The following is a 23,535-nucleotide window of genomic DNA, read 5'->3' on the forward strand; positions in this document are numbered from 1 at the left end:
CCCAATATACATTGGTAGAGATATGGCTTTCATGGAAAGCAAAGCAACACACACCCAAGATTATTACCTTTCGATATACTTCTTACAAAGGCTTAATTAAGTTCAGGAAATATGATAATTACATTTACTTAATTGGAGACAGAAAATGAGTAACAATAATTTTATAAATTAATAATAAAAATATAAAGTTGTATGCAAACCCAATCATGCGCAATTAGAAACCAATAGGTATTTCACAATAATAAAATCAGAAATTCTTGGCTTAAAAAAAACAAAAATTCTTGGCTTAGGTATATAATACCAGCTTATTTTTATTTAAATAAGTTTACTAAAAATTAATAGCTAATTAACATTTAGCATAAAGTCAGTATCACTGGTTTTAGTGCTTTAATCACAATGCTAAATTTTGTCCTAATGCTTACGAATTTAACAGATTACTCATTTAGTAGTATGGTGTGCTATTACCCACATTATCAAAAGAAGAAAAAATAATAATAATTTATATTATTGATGGATGAAAAATTTATGAATGAAGTCACATGGGTTTGTTTTTATATTTTATAACCCAAAATGGAATATTATGGATCCAGTGTTCCATATAAATATTTTAAATATGTACATGTACCTAATATTTGTTTAAAGTGTTTGATTGTAATTTCTGTTAACAATACAAACAATAGCTAAATATATTTTAAAGTAACTTATAGAATTGCTTAATTCATCTTATGAAGAACTTGTCCGAGCAGTGTAATGCAGTACTATGAGGTAATCATCTGGCTAATACAAGGAAAATTTTTGTTTTGTTGTGTAAGTTTGAGGACAACCATCGTAGCCATTCATTAATTATTCTTTGCTAGGAGATAATTAAATTTAGGTGAATTATCTAGTGTTTCTCTTATTTTAACTTTGCAGAACATAGTCTATAATCTTGTTTGATGAGATCATCTTGATGTAGGAAAACATAGATAATATGTCACGTAGGAGAGCCAAAGATGACCTGGACTCGACAGCAAAATTTCCATCCATTAAAGAAACAATTAATAAATTCCATGTCATAAAACTAAAAGTTTTTGGGTTTTGTTTGTTGTATTCTTACTGCCAAAGACTATATTAATAAGATATAAAGATAAGCTACTGATTGGAAGAAAATATCTGCAAATAATGTAGCCAACAAAGGACTAGTATCTAGACTATATAAAGAAAAATTAACTAAAACACAGTTCTTTCTCAGTGCAAATAGGGTTCATCTATACAGGATTAGTATCATTTGTAATCTGAGTTTCCTTTACTGCTAGTCCAGCAAAGCCCATCATCTCTTTAAAGGATGCTGAATAGTATGAAAACTCTTTGGGTAAAAACTTCACAAGGAAAGGGTGGATTATACCTGTTGTGGCTAAAGTAATATTCTGTTTCTTTGAATCCTTTCTTAATATTCACCATCATTTATTACAAATTTAAAAGAAAATTTAAAAATATGGCTTGAATTTCTTACTATGCACTCATCAAAGTGCATGCTCATAGGCCAGATAATGCTTATATTTACAATTGAACAAAGAAAAAACATCAGGGGGCACCTGGGTGGCCCAGTAGGTTAAGTGTCTACCTATAGCTCTGGTCATGATCCCAAGTTCCTGGATACAGTCCCACATCCCTGAGCAAGGAGTCTGCTTCTCTCTCTGACCTTCCACCTGCTCCTGCATTTAGTGCTCTCTCTCTCTCAAATAAATAAAAAATAAAATATTTTTAAAAAGGAAAAAGAAAAAGAAAACACTGCTTGAAGTATATGCAGATGGGGAACTATGGTTTTGAAAACTCAGACATATTCTCATCAGAAAAATTCTAAATTTTCTTGTCATAGTTGAATACTTCTAGTTTTAAGGCTCTACTTTTTCCTACTTCCATGTGGAGGTGGATGAATTTGGGTATATCAGTAAAGATAATTAATCATAGCCTTCATTTTTTGGATTTAGTTGCCATGATGTACCAAAATCTAGTGCATTATCAGAGTAAAACAAGTAGGCTGTGATAACCTACAATTAAAAAAATATATATGAAGACTTTACTTGAAAATGTAATCAACATCCACTTGTGTGATTTTTAATATTTTACCTATAGCAGCAGCATCATAAGAAAAGTCATATATCTGATTCATTGTGAATTTCTTCCAGAAAATGTTAATATGAGGGACAGTTGCCAGTCAATGGCTCATCTATCAGTTTCATATCATTTTGATCTCTACCAATATTCAATGATGTTTTGAGGTCTTATATTTAGTAGTTTAATTTTATCATTGAAAGAAGATGGAATCCAGTTGAAAGAGACCAAAGGAGAGGCAAAGACCATAAGAATTAAGATTTTGGAAACAATTAATATTAGATTTAAATTCTGTGTTACACTTTTTCTAGTTAATTATCAATTAGATAATTAATTATCTAATTACCAGCTCTAGGATTCATTTTTTAAATTTGTTCTGTTACTATTACATATATAAATGTGAATCTTTTCTAATGTGCCATATATATAGCACTTAGTGCTTTTCCTGTAGTTAACATGATAAATTATGTGAAAATTCATATGTATATTTACATGTATAATATATAAATATATTATTAAAAGATATTTTCTTTTATAATTCATCTTGTCAAGTGATGTTATTCTAATAATAACTGAATAATAATAAATAAATAAATTGTGTTTGCAAAAATTCTTGTTGGAAAAACTACATTTCAAATAATAGAAAACTGTTGTTTGTTTGGGAGTGCCTAATATATACTAAAACATTCTAAATATAATATATACTAAAATATCTTATTTTGCTGTATATTCTTGCAGCTTAATTTCAGAGGATATTGTGTATACCTAGGTCATTGATAATGTTCTAGAATATTTATTAGAAGTAGACAAGATCAAGAGCTCACAGTTTCTGTGACTTGTTTTTGAATTTGTCGTTTTATTTATTTTATTTTCAAGTTTTCATTTAAATTCTAGTTATAATGTAATATTGGTTTCAGGAGTAGAATTTAAGGATTCATCACGTATATATAACACCCAATGCTCAACCAAGTGTCCTCCTTAATATCCATCACCCATTTAGCCCATCCCTTGCCCACTTCCCCTCCATCAACCTTCAGTTTATTCTCTATAGTTCATAATCTCTGATGGTTTGCTTCTCCATCTCTCTTACCTCCTTATTCTAGGTTTATCTTTTTTTTTTTCTTAAATTCCATGAATGAGTGAAATCATACAGTATTTGTCTTTCTCTGACTGACTTGTCATTTTAAATCTATGCAAGTAGCTTGTTTTTTTTTAAACAGTAATTGTATAAAGTAGAAAAGATGACACTAATGCTGCCTTTTAATAAGAATGGTGTAATGTTTTGCTAGGAGAATGAAAGAACCAGAGTTTATATTCTAACAAATGAACAAATTCTATTTATGTAGTAACTTTTATGAGATTTATATGAGAACATTAGAAAAATCGTGATTCCTTATGATTTGGTTCATCCATAATTTTTTTTCTCAGTAAGTTCACTTTGGACTTACAAGTACCTCAATACTTTTGTAATTCCTCTACTAGTAGAATAGTGGTTTCCAACTGAACAATTAATTTATCTAGTGAGCTTATGACAAATGCTAATTGCTATAACAAATGCCAAATGCTAATGCCTGAGACATATCCCTGCTGAGATGAATTAGTAAATTATGCCTCAAAGTAAGTCCTTCATACATTTTTTTTTCCTAGAGAAGCCAGAGTCGACAGCACTGTTGTATTTAGTAAAGTATGAAACTAATGCTTCACCATTTATAAAACAGTGAAGTGGGAGGATTCTAGGTGTGGAGTCATATTCAAAATCTCCCTATCCGTATATTATTAAACTGTTGGAACAAAAATAAGTAATTCCGATTATTTTTTCACATGATTTATCCACATATGGTTGGAAAATACCCTGTGGATTTGGAAGAAGAGAAAGGCTATTCTGATATTTTTACCATTCTATGTTTAAAGATCAAAGAAATGTACAACTGAAAAGCTTCTGCAACTATTTTATATTGTTAAGATTGGAAACCTAAAGAGGTTATTAATTTAAAAGCAAAAATATGATAATTTTTTTTTGTTTTGATTTTGTCTTGCTTGGTTTGGATTTTGGTTTTGTCTATATCCACAGGACCAGTACAAAGAAACTATACTGTGGACCTGAAAATAGAGGAAATTGGAGTTTTCAGAAGATGGTTCAAGAAAACAAAAGGAACTAGAATTGAGACAGTGAACAGAGCTCTGAGGTAAAATGAGGAAATATGAACTGGGGTCTGATTAGTCCAAATTTCCTATGGAGGAATAACTTTCAGTTAATAGGAATATTATCGAAATAGTTTTGTTTTCATTTAGCTTTTATTATTTTTACTCTGACAGAATGAATCACATTGTCCATAATTATTTGTCCATAAATTTTTAATCAGTATATGATACATATGTATAGAGCCATAATTTTAAAATTATATATATATAATTATATATATATATAATATATATAATATATAACACCAAAATCACTATATATATATAATATATATATTATATATAATATAATAATATATATATTATAATATAATAATATATATATATTATATATATATTATTATATATATATATAATATATAACACCAAAATCACTAGGCAAAGTCTGGGAATGTAGCTTAGCTGAAAGCATCAAGAGAAGGGGAGAAAAGCTGTGGAAATCTTTAGAAATATGTTTGTTCTGGATTTACCATAGCTTTTTTCAGATTATCTATATTTCTTATTTATATATTTGGTTTTCAAATAAATTTTTATTTTTTTGAGTGAACATACACTGAAATTATGAGTCCAAAAACACTACAATCTGTTAAAATTATGATTCAATTTGAATTGAATTGTTATTTCCTTGACAATACTGTTTATATCTGGGTATTTTTCATTTTAGCCATCTTAGTGGGTGTGAAGTAATATTTCATTGTGGTTTTGATTTGCGTTGTCCTGATAGATAAGGATGTTGAAGATTTTATTTTGTATTTATTGGGCATCTTTGTAGCTCCTGTATACAAATATCTATAATTTTTGCTCATTGTTTGAGTTATGTGTTTTTGTTTGTTTTTCCTGTTTTAGGAATTCATTATACATTCTGCACACAAATTCTATATCAGATTTATGATTTGCAAATATTTTCTCTCATTCAGTGGATTATTGATCTTGTTATACATAGCATAAAAATTTTTAATTGTGATGAAGTCAAATTTATCTCTTTCTTTTGGATACTTTTGCTTTTGCTGTGATACCTAAGAAACCATTGTCCATATATTCTTCTAAGTTATTTTAAATTTAGACCTTAAATTTTTATTTAAGATATATTTTGTGTTAATTTCTATGTAAGGTGGGAGGGTTGGCTTTTTTTTTTTTTTTTTTTTGCATGTGGATATACAATTGTCCCAGTATCGTTTATCGAAAAGGTTTTAAATTTGTTTGGGCACTTTTGTAATGAAACAAACCACAAAGGTAATTTTTCGCTTCTGTATTCTCAGTCCTATATCCATTGATCTGTATGTCTATCCTTATGCCAATACTACACTGTGTCAGTCCTAGACTCTCTTTTGGAGTAGACTTTTGGATTACTAATTCAATCTCTTTAATTATTGTAGGTCTATTTAGATTTCCTGTTACTTCCTGAGTCAGGTTTGGCAGCTTGTGATTTTCTAGGAACTGTCCATTTCATCTGATTATCTAATTTATTCACATACAATTGTTCATAGCATTCTTTTAAAATCCTTTTTTATTTTTATAAGATTGGTAGGTTCTCATTTTAGTAGTCTGAATTTTTCCCCATTTTTGTCTTGATCAATTTAGCTCAAATATGTCAGTGCTGTTATCTTTACAAAGACATATTTTTGGTTTTGTTGAATTTCTGTATTTTAATTTTAATATTCTCTATTCCATAATTTCAGCATGAATCTTTATTATTTTCTCCCTTGACGTAGGTTCAGTTTGCTCTTCTTTTTTGAGTGTTTTAAGGTTGCAATGTAGGTTGAGATCATCTTTTTTTAACATAGTCATTTTCAGCTAAAAGTTACCTCTTAATGCATAATTCATGTAAGATTGCTCAGGGCCCTTTCTCATACTTCAACCACAGTACTTCTGCTTTTATATGATTTATAAATTGACATATAGCAAGATTTTCTTTGAAAGTCAGGCTCTGTGTGTGTGTGAGTGCGTGCATAGGAACGGTTTAAAACCAAATCCACAGAAAATCTCTTAACAGAAGAGAACTCAGTTGAAGCAGAGAATGTATAAAAATAACAAAGAATTGGAACTAAGTAAATCATAATTCAGCATACGACATGCAAAAAGTGCCAGGTATTACTTATCTATTTCACAATTGTGCCCCTGACACTTATAATGGTAACCTTTAAATGTAATTTAAAATTTTTGGAAATTGGTATGTAGAAACCTGTGATTTTATAACATACATGAAAAACAAATAATCAAAAGCTGTTAAACTCATGTTTCAAGAATATGTCAAGTACACACCTCCTACAGGGCATTATTTTATATATGTTTCCATTTGTAAATGTTTTTTAATGTATTATTTTACAAAATAATAATATCCTGAACTATGCTCTTCAGTCAAGCATACTGCAGTGAGGTTTGTGTACATTTAGAGTGTGCTGGTAGAAAAAGGAAATATTCAGGCACACTCTGAAGACCATTTAGCTTCCTGTCAATCCATCAAGAAAAAATACCAGAGAAAATCTATCCAGCTCATCTAAACGTCATGTATTTTGTTCCTAATTCTAGTGGGAAAGTTTCCATCTGGAAATTTTGTAAAACCTAAAAAATTTAAGAAAGAAAAATCATTTGTAATTTTTTTAGTCAATAATAAATTATAAATTTCCTAAGTATCTCATTATTTTAAAATTAGCATCCTCCCACTATAAGCTGCTTTTTGAAATTATGTATTCATAGAACCTTACATTATGAAGTAATCTGATTTTTTCAAGTGAAGCAAAAAACATCGAAGGAATTCATGACAGCAAAAGTCCTCCTCATCCCATACAATTGTACTTGCCATAATAGAGATCAATATCCATAGCACAGGGGGAGAAAGATCTCTCTCTATACTTCAGAGTATGTTTTCAACTTTATAAAAAGGTAATCCTGATGGTATAAATAGGTCCTACAATGTAAGATTTAACTGACTAATTGTATATATTTTATTTAAGTATTCTTTATACCAGTAAAATGAATAATTATTAGCATTTTATTTGGCACATATTTTTCATTCTTGACTTCGCTTCCCAGTTGTATATTGGAAAATATTTCCAAGCAAAGCATTCTAACACCAATAAAATGTTTTTCACTAATAATTTTGTTGGAATATTCATAGTGCATGCCAAAAAAGAGTGTATGTAAATTAGGATGAACAATTATATCTCAGGAATCTCTCTGTCTCTCTCTCTCTCTCTCTCTCTCACACACACACACAGATTTAATGAACCAGAGTTTAAAAGGCTTTTGTGAAAAAGGCAAGAGGAGGGAGAAATCATCAATTATATCAGGATGTGTAATTCATGTAAGGAAGAAATCTGAAATATCCCTAAAGAGTAATTATTTCCAAAGCTGTCATAGGCAATGCACTATATGACTTAAGACCAATTTTATAAGTTAACCTTCTTTTTCCTAGGTCACGGGAGTTGAATCCTATTGCTATTCATTAATTTTTAATTCCACTGAATAAAGTCATGCTTCTCATTGTTCAATTTAGTTCCATTCTGTATCATGGAAGTAAGAAAATAATTATTTTTGTCTTGACATTTTATTTCTGGCATCCAGAATCATAGTAATGGGGTAATTTCATCATGCTACATGCTGATATTACTTGTTAGCATTGGAAAGAGATGCATGACTAATAATGAAAGACCTTACATCATGAGAAATTGATAGCACAGTCATTAGATCAAATTTTATTGAAACTATCCGATAAATAACACACAACTCATCCTTTTATTTTTTCCAAAAGTAACTTAATCGACAAAATATTATGGGACACCCAGAAGAAGAAAAAAAAATATTTATCATCTAAAAATTGAAGGCTATTTATAAAAATAACTTTCTGTAGCAACAACATACACATAGTAATCCAAGTGTGAAGATGTATTATTTTAGTCTGCAATATTTACATTCTCACAGGAATATTCTTGTATTTGGAGCTAATTATTGATGCCTAGGTCATGACTGGTCTAGAGTTTTGTTCTGGAAAACCTGTATAATATTAACAGAAGAATCTCATGGTTAAGAGAGAAATATTGGGAACCAACATCACTTAATTCACTCTTGACATTCTTCATTTCAACATGGCAACACATTAACTTTCTCCTTTCTTTGGAGCCACTTGTACTTTTTACAGTCATTTAGAACTTGTAAGAAACAAAAATAAGTTTCTTAATGCCTATGGATATACACTTTGTGTATTTATATTCATAAAAATCCAAATCTAAATATCTTTTAAGCTATAGATATCTAGTTTGAATAAGACCTTTGGATGATAGCTATATAAATGTAAGAGGATTTACTTGGAGGTCATGTCTAGAACAGACTAAATTTAAGATTTTTTTTTTTTGTAGCAATACCAAATCAACACTAGAAAAATATCCTAAGCACCAGAGGCATTTTAACCCAATTATCTGTATGAATCTATCCAATATATTTCAGACATCATAGCTGTTGTATTTTGGCATTTCTATTCTTCAATGTCACTTCTCATTAATGCACTGGTTCTGTTACTGTCATTTGATGACTTCTCCACTGTCATTTTACTTCATTAACTGATTATTTTCTAATTGCTATTTTATGCTACTGTTTGATTCATCAGCTTTTAATGTTCCACTTAATTGACTTCTTTGTCTAAATGATGGGAGAGAAAATGTGGCTGAATTAATCATTTAGCTTCTGAATTCTGATATAGTGAGAGCTTATTTTGATTGTTCCATTTTCTAGATAGCAAAACTAAGGATTGGTGTCTGCAGTCTACTCAAACATCCTTCATTAAAAGTATTTCTTACTCCTGCTTTTTCAGTTTTTAGAAAAGTTGAATAACTTCAAAGACATCAAATATATACTACATTTTGCTCATTTTAAAAGTTATGTTATCTTTCATTTTTTCTATAAGATTTCACTTGGCAGGATTTTAAATCATAACTGAAATTGTGTTTTATGTAATTTAGTAAAAATTTTAAATCAGAAATCTTCAAAAAAAAAGAAATCTTCAGATCAAAAATATTTGCAAATAAAGAGTATGTTGGGGCCTTGTTGGTGTTGACTTAGGGGATACCAAATAGCAATTTTTAGGAAAATTAAGATAATAAACATAAAAATTATAAAGTTCAATTTATTTTCATGTTCAAAATTTTCTTATTGCAATTCTTTTTGAGGAAGGATCTGGGTCACAGAGTCTAACATGACTAATTTCATACAACAAATAAAAGTCAGAATTGAGGGCCACCTAGGTGGCTGAGTCACCTGGATGACTCTTGATTTGGGCTCAGATCATGACCTCAGGGTCATGAGATCAAGCTCTCCATCAGGTTTTGCACTGAGTGTGGAGCCTGCTTAAGCTTCTTTCTCATTAGTTCCCTCTGCTGTCTCTCTCCTCTCTCCACCACCCCCACTTCCCACCCTCAGCCTCCTCCATATCCCTGCACTCTCTTGCTGGGGTGTGTGTGTGTGTGTGTGTGTGTGTGTCACAATTGAAATTCAAATCAAGCTTTGCCAAACACAGAAGTCTGAGTTCTATCTAAACTCTTAGGCAATGAATGATGTGGAATCAAAAGTCAGATGGCATATATGTGCTTGACAAAAAGAAAGGCTGCTACTCCTCACTCCATCATGGTCATCTCATATCCTCATTGACAAAGCCCTAAGAGATTCCAAAGCTTTATGCTTCTTTGTCAAGCATGAGGCATGGGAATTGAAGTCAAGCTGGAAACTCAATGCACAGGGTGCAAACTCTTAGGTATCAAATGTATGCCTTAACTTAGATCCTCATCACTTCCTTGGGAGGCTACACAGTTCCCATTCTTTTTTTTTTTTTTCACAAAATATTATTTTCTTTATTCATGAGAAATATACAGAGAGAGGCAGAGACATAGGCAGAGAGAAAAGCAGGCTCCCTCATAGGAAGCCTGATGTGGGACTCGATCCCAGGACCCCAGGTTCATGACCTGAGCCAAGCATCCCCACAGCTCCCATTCTTACATAACCTACAAATATGTCTCAAAGTGGGAGAGTTTTTCATGTATTATGCCTTCATCTCCAAAGTTTTCCTATTTTTCTTTTCTCCTTTCAGGACATGTCAGGGCATGTCTATAATTAGGTTAAGCTTCTATTTTTTTTTTCAAGATTGTATTTATTTATTCATAGAGACACAGACAGAGAGAGAAGCAGAGACAAAGGCAGAGGAAGAAGCAAGCTCCACGCAGAGAGCCTGACGTGGGACTTGATCCAGGGTCTCCAGGGTCATGCCCGGGCTGCAGGCAGCGGTAAACCGCTGCGCCACGGGGGCTGCCCAGCTTAAGCTTCTATATGTCAGATCCAAACATCAGAAAAGGTGAATGATGGATAATTTGCCTCAGTTTGAACTGAAAAGAGGGAAATGCTGTGAGAAATTCTAATTATTTAGTAAGTGATTCTCCATTTAAGAAAACAAGTAATGGCCACACAGTGTTAAAAGTACTGTAGTGTATAATCATACAATAAACACAAAACCTTGAGATCAATATATTTAGGGAAGGGCTTCATGACATTCAAGCTGGATTTTGTTAATGTTTTACTTTTTAGAGTAGTTTAAGGTTCACAGAAAAGTTGAGGGAAGGTACAGAGATTTCTCATATATCTTTACCCCCAAAGATGCATTGCCTCTGCCAAGCTGGATTTTTAAGAATGAGTGGGAATATATCTAGGCAACAAAATGAGAGATTGAACCCTTGGACACAGCCCTTGAAGGACATGAGGAACAGGTCCTGTGGCACATTGCAAAGGCCGGTTTTGTTAGCTATGCCAAAGGACGTGATCTGAAGTGTAGGATCCTAGGCTGGGAGGACAACAGCAGCCATAGAATCATGAATAATCCAACCACATACAGATGTTTAAACTTTTCATATTGGAATTGTTATGTCCTGAGTATTTGGGTTCCCCTACCCCCAAATTCTTGTGTTGAAACTCTACCCACAAATATGATGGTATTACAAGGTGAGACCTATAGCAGATGATTAGATTAAAATGAGGTCCTGAGGGTGGAAGCACTCATGAATGGGATTACTGTCCTTAGAAGAGTCAAGAGGGAGTTTCCTTGAACTTCTGCTCTCCACCATGTGGAGATACAATGAGAAATCAGGAGTCTGCAACCCGGGAGAGGCTCCTCACCAGAACTCAAGCATGCTGGCAACTTTACCTCAGACTTTCAGTCTCCAGAACTCTAAGAAATAAATCTCTATTGTTTATAAGCCACCCAGTTTATAGTACTTTGTTACAGCAGCCCAAAGGGACTAAGACAGACATTAAGGGAGTTCAAAGTATTTCAATCAGGGAAAATGACATGGTTGGAAAATGTAAGAGAAAGAGATGTGGGTCATTAGGCAGAGAAACACTTAAAGAGTTCCAGCAAAGGAAGGGCTAAATTACACTAGAGATATGAATATTATCTGCTTTAGCTCATGGCAAGTCTGTTTATCATAGAGGATTCCCATGGATTGCAAAACTAATATGGTAAATGCTCAGTAACTATTAACTCTATGTATTTTACATGTGAAGCTCATTGAATAAGAGCTGTTATATTTGTTTTTACCATATTTTGGAATTTGCACACTTTTGATGTTTCCTCAGAACATACAAAGTACTAGTACATACTAGTACAGGAAAAGGGCCATTTCTCAGAATTTCATTTTCTTGACGTTAATTCAAGTGGCAGAGGCTGAAGGCCTTCATCTAAATAGTGTAATGGACAGTGTAGGGTAAATCTTGGTCACTTTCTCTAAATATAGGGCTTTCCCTTTAAGAAACTTCTTACCAGTTGGGTAGATAACAGCCCCTTAATGGTAGCTGTCAAAATATACTACCATGTTGCAGAAGATTTTAAGTCATTTTAAATTTATTTTGAGTCAATGCAAGAGTTTGAAAGAATTTGCCAAACTAAGAAATATTAATTACTATGATATTTTATTATAGTTTAACATGCAATATTATATATGCATTTTCTAGTTGAGGTCAAATGCATACATTTAATAAAAAGAAAAAGAACAGAAAACACACTGAATGCTTTTTCTCAAAGTAAGGCATTTGTCCTTCTCTTAAATCCACTGAAGTTCTTTAAAAAAAAAAAAAAGATTTTATTTACTTACTTATGACAGACACAGAGAAAAAGAGACAAAGACATAGTCAGAGGGAGAAGCAGACTCCCTTGTGAGCCTCCCTTGTGAGCTTCTCCTCTTCTGGGGGGAGAGAGGGGCTCAATCCCAGGACCCCAGAATCTCCACTTGAGCCAAAGGCACTCAATCACTAAGCCACTCAGATGCCACAAATCCACTGAAGTTCTAACATATTTTTTTTTATATATAGAATTTAAAATCCACTCAAGGGATTTTAAACACGAAAGACAAATATTTTGGATCATATCTGAATATTATTTTTTCCAATATATCAAATATTGAATGCTGTTGATAATTGTGAAAAAAACTTTCTTTTTCAAAAAAGCTTTTTTTCGATTTGATAAATCTGAGATGGTTAATATTTAGGAAATATATGCTAGAAATGATGCCATGCAAGTTCAGGTGTTCTGATATTGATAACTTCACTCTTAACCTAAGACACACAATTCAATAACTTGAAAGAGAAAGAATAAGAAAAAAGCTCAATATAGTACAGATCAGAATATGATTTAGTCATGATTCTCAGCCTGATTTTTGGAAACAGATACTCTAGAATGTTTTTCCTATGCTCAGTTGATTATAGCCCTTAAGTTCTGAGACAGTTAAAGAATTACAAATTAGAATCTGAATCTAGAAGGAGGGGATTTTGATGAAGATAGTCATTTTTTAGATGCTTCTCAAATAGCTTAATATCTCTTCAAAAATATTTTACTTCTGCTTACTTAGTGAAGGAGGTGCTTAAAGAGACAAGTACAAAATTGTCCTGAATACTCTTTCTCATACAACAGAATCAAAATTTTCCTCTATTATTTATTTAGGAAATAAAGCTCATTGCCATCAGAGCATCAAGAAATAGCAGCTTAATTAGGCAGATGGTTCAATAACCTTCCCAATGAAGGTTATCCTTCTGTTCTAGATTCTTTTCCAGACTGACTCAATTGGAAAACAAAACAATTTATCTAGATATTAATGTTTCCATTAAAGAATCTCAAAACTGTGGTAGATGCCTGAGAAATATTTGCTGAATTCAAGCCACTGATGACACTTTAACATAGGCATTCATTACCCCACACACTGGTTACTGTAATAGCCTTCTAGGTTTTGTCTCAGTATCTGGTCCGCCACTCCCCAAAGTATCTTATCTCTCAAACTTCTTCATTAAATATCATACTGAAAACATCATTTCCTTATGTTTAAGAATCAAAAATGTATTCTTTATTTGAAGTAAAATGAAGTGTCAAATTTTGAAGCCTTTCAAATTCAGATTCTACCCAGTGTGTCCTTTTATATTTTCAAAGTTAGTCCATGTTCATTTCATGTTTGCTATCCCTATGCTATGGATGGAATGTTTGTATCTCCTCAAAATTCATGTATTAAAATCCTGAACCGCCCCCCCCCCCCCCCGCCCACCGCAATGTGATGGTAGTAGTGGCCTTTGGGTGGTAATTGAGTCAGGAAGGTGGAGTTTTCATGAATAGGATTAGTAGGAAGAGACACAAGCGCTTGCTCTCTTTCTCTCTCTCCTCTCTGCCATGTGAAGTCTGCCATGTGCTTGCCAGACACAAGCGCTTGCTCTCTTTCTATCTCCTCTCTGCCTCTCTACAGCAAGAAGACTGATGCTTACAAACCAAGAAGTGATCTCACCAGATACCAGATGGACTAGTGCCTAGATCTTAGACTTCCTAGTCTCAGAGCAGTAGAGTATAAATTTTTATTCTTAAGCCATCCAGTATATGATCATTTGTTATTGCAGCCCACATTAAAAAATAATGCCATATTATTCATCTATTGAATCCATTTGTTTATGTTTTCCTAACAAAGAATGCCCATAATTTTCACCTATAACAATCCATCTACTTCTATGTTTATAGTGTTCTTTTTTTTTTTAAGATATTATTTATTTATTCTACTTCTTTGTTTAACCAGCACATATTTGTCTTTAGAAATTTATAGAATGTTGGGTCACCTGTGTGGTTCAATCATTTGTGTCTGATTCTTGATTTCAGCTCACATCATGATCTCAGGGTCTTGAGATTGAGCCCTGCATTGGGTTACATGCTAGGCATGGAGACTGCTTAGCATTCTCTCTCTGCCTTCCCTAAAAAAAAAAAAAAAAAAAAAAAGTTTTAAGAATGTTTATATTTCCTAAGTTTTTAACTCTGTGTAATTGTCTATCATAGTCTAATTCATAAAAACTTCCTCTCCTCAATTTCCCATTCTTCCATTGTCCCATTCATTCTCAACAGATAAATTTATATCTCAATTCAGGAAAATAGAAGACATCAGAAAGCATTTCTTGTATCTGCCTACTACAAAACACTCAAAGCTACTAAAAAAAGAGCTGTCCATTCTTTTATTTAGGGCCAAAAACTACTTATGGTGTGGTTCTTATCTTCTTAGCTATTAAATTATTAAATTTCTTCTTTAATATTTATTTTTTCCACAACTAAATATGTCTCATCAGTTTTAAATAAAATGTCTGCTTGCATCCCCATTTGGTCCTGACCCACAAAACACTCTCTTCTCTATATATAGTGGTTTCAGTTAACATCTGTGTAATAAGTATTTCTGAGAATATCTTTAGCCATACTTCTTTTATGAACCTCGAATCACATATCCAGTGGCTTTTGAAAGTAATCACCACTTGTATGAATCAAACATGTGCAAAACCAGATTCATAATTTCCTACCTCTTCCAATGTGCTCTTCTCTCAGAGAATGTTAACACCATTAAGGGAGAAACTTGGAAGTCACTTGTGAGTTTCTTTTTGTCCTTGTCCCCCAAAGAAAATGAATCATAAAGTCTTGTCACTTTTACATTCTAGATACCATTTAAAACCATCTGCTTCTCTCTTATCTTCATTCTTCTGCTTCTTCTGCTTTCATTTATTTATCAATAAATTCTGACCTGGCTTTTGTTTGCCACATTCCAAGAAAATCACTCACTAATTATTGTCATGTGGAAAGAGATAGAGATAGAAAGACGAGAGAGAGAGAGAGAGAGAGAGAGAGAGAGAGAGAGAGAGAGAGAATCTATCCGCAAGCTGGAAACCCGGAAAAATTGGTGGTAGGATTCATTCCAAGTCTGAAGGCTTGGAACTAGGGAAGCTAATGGTGTAATTCCAGTCTGAAAACAGAAGATGAGATGTCTCAGTTTGAGCAGCCTTTTGTTCTGTTGTGATCCTCAATGAATTGAAAACACCTTAATGACCTATCCCCGAATAACGTTTAATCTGGGTACCCCATGGCCAGTCAAGTGGACTTGTAGCTTATTTCATGGGCATGTTTTATTGCTTTATCTCACAATTGGCATATTTTTTTAGAGACATCAGTTTTGTATGGGGATAAATTATTGTCTTTTTAACGAACCAAGCTGTATTATAATTGATCTATTTGTTTCAGTTATGAGAACCAATAGGAATGATCACAATAGAGTAATCTCAAGTGTTTATTGGAAATTAATTAATTAAGAAATACCCTTGAAATAAACTAATTAGCTGTAATACCATTATATAGTTTAATAAATATTGATTTAATTTAATTGTGTGTCAGCACAAACAAAAAGATATGCATTCCCTTTTTATCCATAAGAAGCCCATTGATTACAACCTTTGAGGCTCATTTGAAAATTAGATTCAGTGAGTTTTGTTCTCCATAGCTAAGAGAAAAGGATAATGTTCCTATCAACACTAAAAGAATCTAACTGGTACATTAAGCCTTTCATTTAATTCAGTGATCCTACCCTTACATTTATTCTATATGAGATTATGTTCTATACTAGTTTATGATAGAATATCATATAATATTTTCATTTTAAAGCAACTTCCATCTGTTAAGCCATTCAGCCTCTGGAAATCTTAATGAGTCAAATATCACATAAACATCATGAATGTGTATTTTTTATGCAGAAGTAAAATCAAAATAATTTCTACTTGAGGCTAAAAGAGATTGCTTTCAGGGAACTTGTTTCCAAAAACACAACTTCTTCTTTTTTTTTTTTTTCTTTTAACATTGAAGTTTCATTGTATTAAATGTGTTTTTACTTAAGTCATGCCATGTCATAGTAATAAGGCAACAAAGGATAGATACTGAACAAAAGAATATTTTTGCACCCATTCAGAGAAAAAAAAAAAAGAAGAAGAAGAAGAAAATAGTTTCTTTTGAAATACAGCCATCCAAAGTGTTAGTATGAGTCATGGTATTACTCCTTACAAAATAAAATAAAATACATACTCTAAAAATTATGTGACTACTCTTCAAATCAAGTTCTGACTGGATAATTTCTTGCATCCTATGTTATTAAAAACCCCAACAGCCAAGAAATTCAATCATATCTTGATTTAGAAGTTAGAATATTATTAAATACTATAATCTAGTTTAATATTTAATATATGATTATCTGGCTAGAACTCTAATTTCCTAAAATAAAAAATATTAATAATATAATTTGAGAGATTAATTGCTCATTCGAGTTACTGAGAATATTGTGCTTAAGGAGCACAGAGACAATACGCCTATACTTCTTAAAATTTTAAAATAAATTTTAATGATACCAAATTCACAGTATAGGTTGAATGGTATCTTCCCAAAAAGACATGTTGAAACTCTAAGTCCTAATACCTCAAAATGTGACCTTCTTTGGAAATAAAGTCATTGCAGGTATAATTAGGATGAAGGTCATATGGGAGTAGAGTGAGACCCTAATCCAATGTGATTGGTGTGCTTATAAAATGACCATGTGAAGGCACAGAGATACTGAGGAAATGTAATGTGAAAATGGAGGCAGAGGTTAAAATCATGCATCTACCAGATAAGGAATGTTGAGAACTCCTGGCTGTCACCAGAAACTGGGAGAAAAGCATTAAGAAGATTCTCCCTGAAAGCTCTGGGAAGGAATCAACTCTGCTAACACCTTGATGTTGGTTCTAGTCTCCAGAACCAAGAGACTGTTGTTTGAAGCTACACAGCATGTAGTATAAAAAATGAATATATCCACTAAACTAGGCTGGCAGCTGTATATGTGGGCATAATATACAGACACACACATATGTAAACACATATGTATATGTACGTGTATATATATATATGCAGCTTGGTTGAGCCAAAGTTCTGCTACTTTGTAGCCCTGTCTCTAAGGTTGAAATTAAATATTTAATCAATAACTATATTATTTGGGTGTGTGAAAACTGCTCTAATCAAAATGAACATGCCATAATTATTATGTTTTCCTTTATGAACATTTGAAATAAACACTAATTGGAGGTAAGTGAGTCCTATAGGTCTCCTCAGTCACAACGTCACTTCTATGTAGAAAAACAATAACCAGGAAAGTTGTTCTGTTTGTATAATATAGTCTTACCTGTATTCCCTTTAATCTCCGACCACATTTTGAAAAAAATGTTCATTCAAGGCAATAAGACTTATGATAGAGATAAGACTACTTAGGCAACCAGAATTCTCCAAATCTGTCATTGTACATAAGAGTATAATCTAATCATGTGTCAAAGATCACTCTAAAGAATGAAGGATAAAGTCTTGCTAGGCGGCTTGTATCTTATTCATCCAATGTGTAGTGTATCTCTATGACATCATACACAATCCACATAGCTTGAACATTTTCACAATTAAAAAGTCAGGATGCCTGGGTGGCTCAGCACTAGAGCGTCTGCCTTTAGCCCAGGGCATGATCCTGGAGTCCAGGGATTGAGCCTCACATCAGGTGCCCTGCATGGAGCCTGCTTCTCCCCATGCCTGTGTCTCTGCCTCTCTCTTTCTGTGTCTATCATGAATAAATAAATAAAATCTAAAAAAATAAATAAAAATAAAAATAATTATATTAATTCTAACTATAATCTAATTAACACATGATCAATCTCAAAATGAACATCCTTTCAAAATTCACTTATATTAACAACAAAAACTCTAAACCTTTATCTGTAAGCCTTTATTAGTTAGAAGTAAGGATGACAAAAATGACCAGCTATTTCTGGAGTATGACTTTGGCTTTTTATATAAATCATAGTGAACAAGACCTGGAGAGTGTTTTTCCAATTACAGACACTAACATACAGATAATACACTCTTGACTTCTATTTCTAGATATAGCAGACTAGATTCTGCACATCTCCTACCAAGAACAACAGGAAGTACCATCTGTTTGAAGATATCAGAATACTAATAAAACAATGAGAATTGGAGGACATATGATTTTATAACAGAGGAAAGTGCAAAGAAGAGACTTTAAGATTTAACTCTATTTTTCCCCTGAAACATTTGCAAGTGTTTAAGTAACAGTCTAGATGTTGTAAGGTGAGAGAGCTTTCAACAGTCTCACTAGGGTAGGATATTGCAGCTGGAGTTTCCAAAGGGGAAGGAGCTGTGGTAAACATCTGTGTTTTTCTGTTTGGAACCTTGAAAGGCTGGCTACTCCTTGGAACTCAGAGTGAAATGTAAATAGAATAAACCTGCACAAAGATTCAAATTCAAGCTATTTATTAGTGCAATTCCAGATTGGATTAAATTGAAATGTCTATATTCTACATGTCCTAACAGCAAATTTACTCTAGAACAAGATAAAGTTATTTAGAGCCAATAGCTTTTCCAAAAATTTTCGAATACATTATTGGATTTCACTTTTGAAAATATGGCAAGACAATATAAAATGGCTAAAAATAAAGAAAAACATATAGAGATTGATCTATTTATATCTATCTAGAAAACAAAAGGATTCAGATGTTTTATGAATCAATGTTTCCAACTAAACAGTCAATGTGTGTGTGTAAATATATATATATATATACATGTATATATGTATGTGTGTATGTATATATATATTTAACTCTGAGATTCTGTCATTCTTTTATATAATTTCCACTAGACTCACATACTGGTTAAGAACCTTTCTGAACATTAGGTGTGGTGACGCAATGGAAAGGCATTGTGCTTACAACTTAGAATGAACAGTCCATGAAAGCAGCTATCCACTAGTTTCTCACCTATGGGAGTTAGGAGCTAACTCCACTCTAGGTGCGGAGGTGCCTTGGAAAGGCACTGTATTGAACTCGGAGACCCAAGCATTCCAGGCCTGCAGCTTGAGGCTAGCCTCTCACACACGGGAGGTACAAGGTAGCTGCACAGGAGTTGAGGGCCTGTGGAAATGATATGTAGTAAACTGTGAGCAACCAGTGTTTCTGGAGAGCAGCTATGCACTACCCTCTCACCTCCCAGTTTTAGAACCTTGATCAAAGGCCCCTGAGGAGGCTTGCGTGAAATGTGGCCTAATGTACTTTGCAGGCAGCTTCTGACAAGCCTCTAATGTAAGGGATTCAGAGCTATGTCCATAGTAGGTATGGAGCCCTGAGGGATAGGCTCTGTGCTCAACTCTCACAAAGAAGCATTCCTTGAACACAGCTTTCAACTGGCCTCAAACCTATGGTAGATAGAAGGTAGATCCACTCTAGGTAAGGAGGTGTCATGGAAAGGCACTGTACTGAACTCGGAGACCCAAGCATTCCAGACCTGCAGCTTGGGACTAGCCTTTCACCCAAGGGAAGTACAAGGTAGCTGCACAGGAGTGGAGGGCCTGTGGAAATGATAAGTAGTAAACTGTGAGCAATCAGCATTCCTAGAGAGCAGCTTTGCACTACCCTCTCACCTACTGGCCTTAGAAACCAAAACAAAAGCACATGTTGTGGCTCCAGGGAAATGGGACCTACTGCTCTCTGAGGAAAAAACATTCCTTGCAGGCAGCTTCTGACAAGCCTCTAACATAAGGGAGTTAGAAGCTATGTCCACAGTTGGTGGGTAGGCTCAAGGGACATGCCATGTGCTCAATTCTCAGAAAGAAGCATTCCTTGAACATAGCTTTCAACTAGCCTCAAACCTATGGAAGTTAGAAGGTAGCTCCACTCTAGGTGAGGAGGATATATATGTGTGTGTGTGTGTGTGTATATATATATACGCACATACACACACATACATATCTCCAAGGAAACAGATGAGAATATAAACATATGTATATAAAAATATAAACATCAAGTGAAAAAATTAAATGAATCATTATGAAGTGATATTTTCTATATAGTTTAAAATCATTGAGCATGTAATACATTTGACTCGGATTGTAATTTATTGTGAGGCTGTGCTGTCAACATGGTAGTCACATTTCACATTGAGAGATGAAATATGTCTAGTCTAAATGCCACTTTGTAAGCATAATGTACATACCAACTTGCAAAGCTTAGTATGAAAAATAAGTGAGTTATTTGTCCAATTTTTAGTCTATCATTATAAAGACAAGGAAATAATGAGTGAGAATCTCTGTGCCCCCCATTGTCTCCTTTCCAAAAAGTGATCTTAATTTAAGGCACTGTAGGGACAATATTTGGGAGTCATTCATCTGTACTTTTGCTCCACTAAAATAATGGTCCTCAGAAATTTTTAATTAGTTTGATATAATAAATCTTCTCAACTCTCCTTGGCATGCTATTATTACTAAGAAAGCCAATGTATATTATTTACTTCCTTGTTTAATGTGTTAATGTCTATGATGATATGTATTGGACAAATTAACTCAAAATTTAGAGACCTATTCCTCTAACTCAATATTCTTCGCAGTAGCACAGATAATTTATGATTTACAATTGTGTGATAGAAGTTAATCTCGAAACAGCACTATTATCATCTCTAACAATATCACTCTCTAATTAGAGCACAACCTGCATTGTTATTGCTTTAACTGAAGATCAATTTCTCAATCATTGAATTATATAAAGCCCTGAGAGGGAGAATACTTAATATCTCTGTCTTCAACTTGCTAGACTTTTCTGACCTGTCAGTACATCTAGATTTAGACTAACTATTAATGTAGTAGCTTATCTTTAATCTGTGAAAATATCTGACAGCTGAGATTTTATAATGATGTGCATCTTTGCTACCTCTGCCCATAAATCTTTGATAACACAGCATCATTCTGCAAATTCCCTTTTTGTACATCCTGCCCCACTACCAGAGCGAAATATATTTTTGAACAGTTGTTGCTGTTACTTCATTCTTCTTACTTTCTTTAAATGTCATAAGCAAGACATGATTTCTTCTTCCTATTTCTTTTATTTTAAAGTGCAGAAGGGGGTCCTTTTTGGTTGCGCTAGAAGTCAATTAATTTTTATTTTGACAATAGAAAAAAAACATAAGGCCCCTACATCACCATCATAATGTCAGCTTATGAGCAGCTGAGTAAAAGGACCAATAAAGTACTAATAGAAATGGTATGACCAAGCCTTTTTCCCTCTGAAGACTATAAATCTCATAAGAGAACATTTTTAGATATTGATTGGTCTTATTAGACCTGTGGTTGCCATGAAGTTGTGTCAGTGGATCTTCCTTCAAGAAATAATTTGCCATTCATCTACAATGAGTTAACTGAGTCAGATGCAGTAAGGTTATCCTTTGTCTTATAAGGGTTACCTCAACATATCTTCATACCACTGGACTCCTAGATATTCCACTGTGGTAAAATACCTCTGAAATTTTATCAAATTTATTTCCTACCCTTTGACATGAAAATGTCCACCCAATTAGTTGAGAATAGTTGCTAATTCTTGCTCACTAGTTCTAATCAGCATAATGTTATAAGTGTAATGAAACATTATAATATTTTATGGAAATGGTAAGGTGGTCAAGATCCTTGTAAACTAAATTATGACATATAACTGGAGAGCTGACATATTCCTGAAGTAAGATGGTGAAAGTGGGTTGCTGGCCTTACCAACTGGAAGCAAACTGCCTCTGGTAGTCTTTAAAATGGAGCTAGGGGGGGAAAAGACATTTTTCCAACTTACTAGCTATTACAGATACCAGGGGATGTCAAGTTACTCAAGCAGTGAAACCACATCTGGTACAGCAGCTAAAATTGGAGTCGTTACCTGGTTAAGGTATGATAATCCACTGTCATTTGACAATATCCATCTGTCTTTTGCATAGGCCAAATAAGCAAGTTGAATGTGGATACAGTGGGAATCATAGTCCCTGCATTTTTCAAGTCCTTAATGGTGATACTAATTTGTGATTTCTCCAGAAATGCAATAATGCTTATGGTTTAATATTTTCTAGGTAGAGGCATTTCTAGTAGCTTCCACATTCCTAACATAATAACCCTCCCTCTGTTGATCAGGGAACTGATGTGAGGATTCTGCCAATTGCTGAGTATGTCTACTCCAGTTATGACTTCTAGAACTGAGGAAATAATTGCAGTAGAGATTTAGAGATCCTCTGGATCCACTGGGAGATGGAACAGAGCCAAAACTCCATTGGTCTCCCGAGAGAGGGAGAGAGAGAGAAGGTGAGGAAGGAAGAGCGAGGGATGGAGGGAGAGAGAGAAGAGAGGGAGAGAGAGAGAGAGAGAGAGAGAGAGAAGATTTTAAGGAAATTGGCTCATGCAATTGTGGAGAATTGGCAAATCCAAGATATGCAGGGTAGGCTGGCAGGCTAGAGACCTTCAGGGAAGAGTTGCAGTTCAAGCCCAAAGGCTATCAAATGACAGAATTTCTTCCTATTTATGGAGGTCAGGTTTTTGTTTGTTTTTTATTTTATTTTTAGTTAAGACCCTTAACTGATTGAATGACGGCCACTCACATCATGGAGGATAATCTTCTTAACTCAAGGTCTGCTAATTTAAATGTTAATCTTATCCAGAAATATCTTCATAGAAATATCTTAAACAGTATTTGACCAAATAATCAATGCCTACTAAGGCCCAGCCAAGTTGACACATAAATTAACCATCACATCTGAGTTATAGTACATTCATGATCCTCTTCTCATTTATATCATTAATATCTTTTTATAGAGCAACATATTGCCTTCTGTTAACAAATTTATTCACCCTTCTCAATCCATTGGGAGATTCCTTTGCTTCACCTTTTTAATATTTTATTTACAACAATGTTTTATAGAATTCCTAAATGCTACGGATTGAATGTTTGTGCTTGCCTAAAATTCATATGTTGAAGTCATAATTACCAATGTAATAGTATTTGGAGATGGGGCCTTCAGGAACTGATTGGGTTTAGATGAGACCATGATCGTCG

The 23,535-nt window shown here is 33.4% G+C and overlaps 1 long non-coding RNA gene across 4 annotated transcripts in view; it reads left to right on the plus strand.

Moving 5' to 3' along the window:
• LOC144301781 (uncharacterized) overlaps nucleotides 1-23,535 on the plus strand; it is a 327,386-nt gene that overhangs the window by 278,740 nt on the left and 25,111 nt on the right. For all 4 annotated transcript variants that reach the window (XR_013368639.1, XR_013368638.1, XR_013368635.1 and 1 more), the window contains one exon: nucleotides 4,166-4,280. This is a non-coding gene — a long non-coding RNA (uncharacterized LOC144301781). The remainder of the gene's footprint in view (nucleotides 1-4,165; nucleotides 4,281-23,535) is intronic.

Source organism: Canis aureus, chromosome 30 (genome assembly GCF_053574225.1).
Source record: "Canis aureus isolate CA01 chromosome 30, VMU_Caureus_v.1.0, whole genome shotgun sequence".
In the NCBI taxonomy this organism is placed as follows: domain Eukaryota; kingdom Metazoa; phylum Chordata; class Mammalia; order Carnivora; family Canidae; genus Canis; species Canis aureus.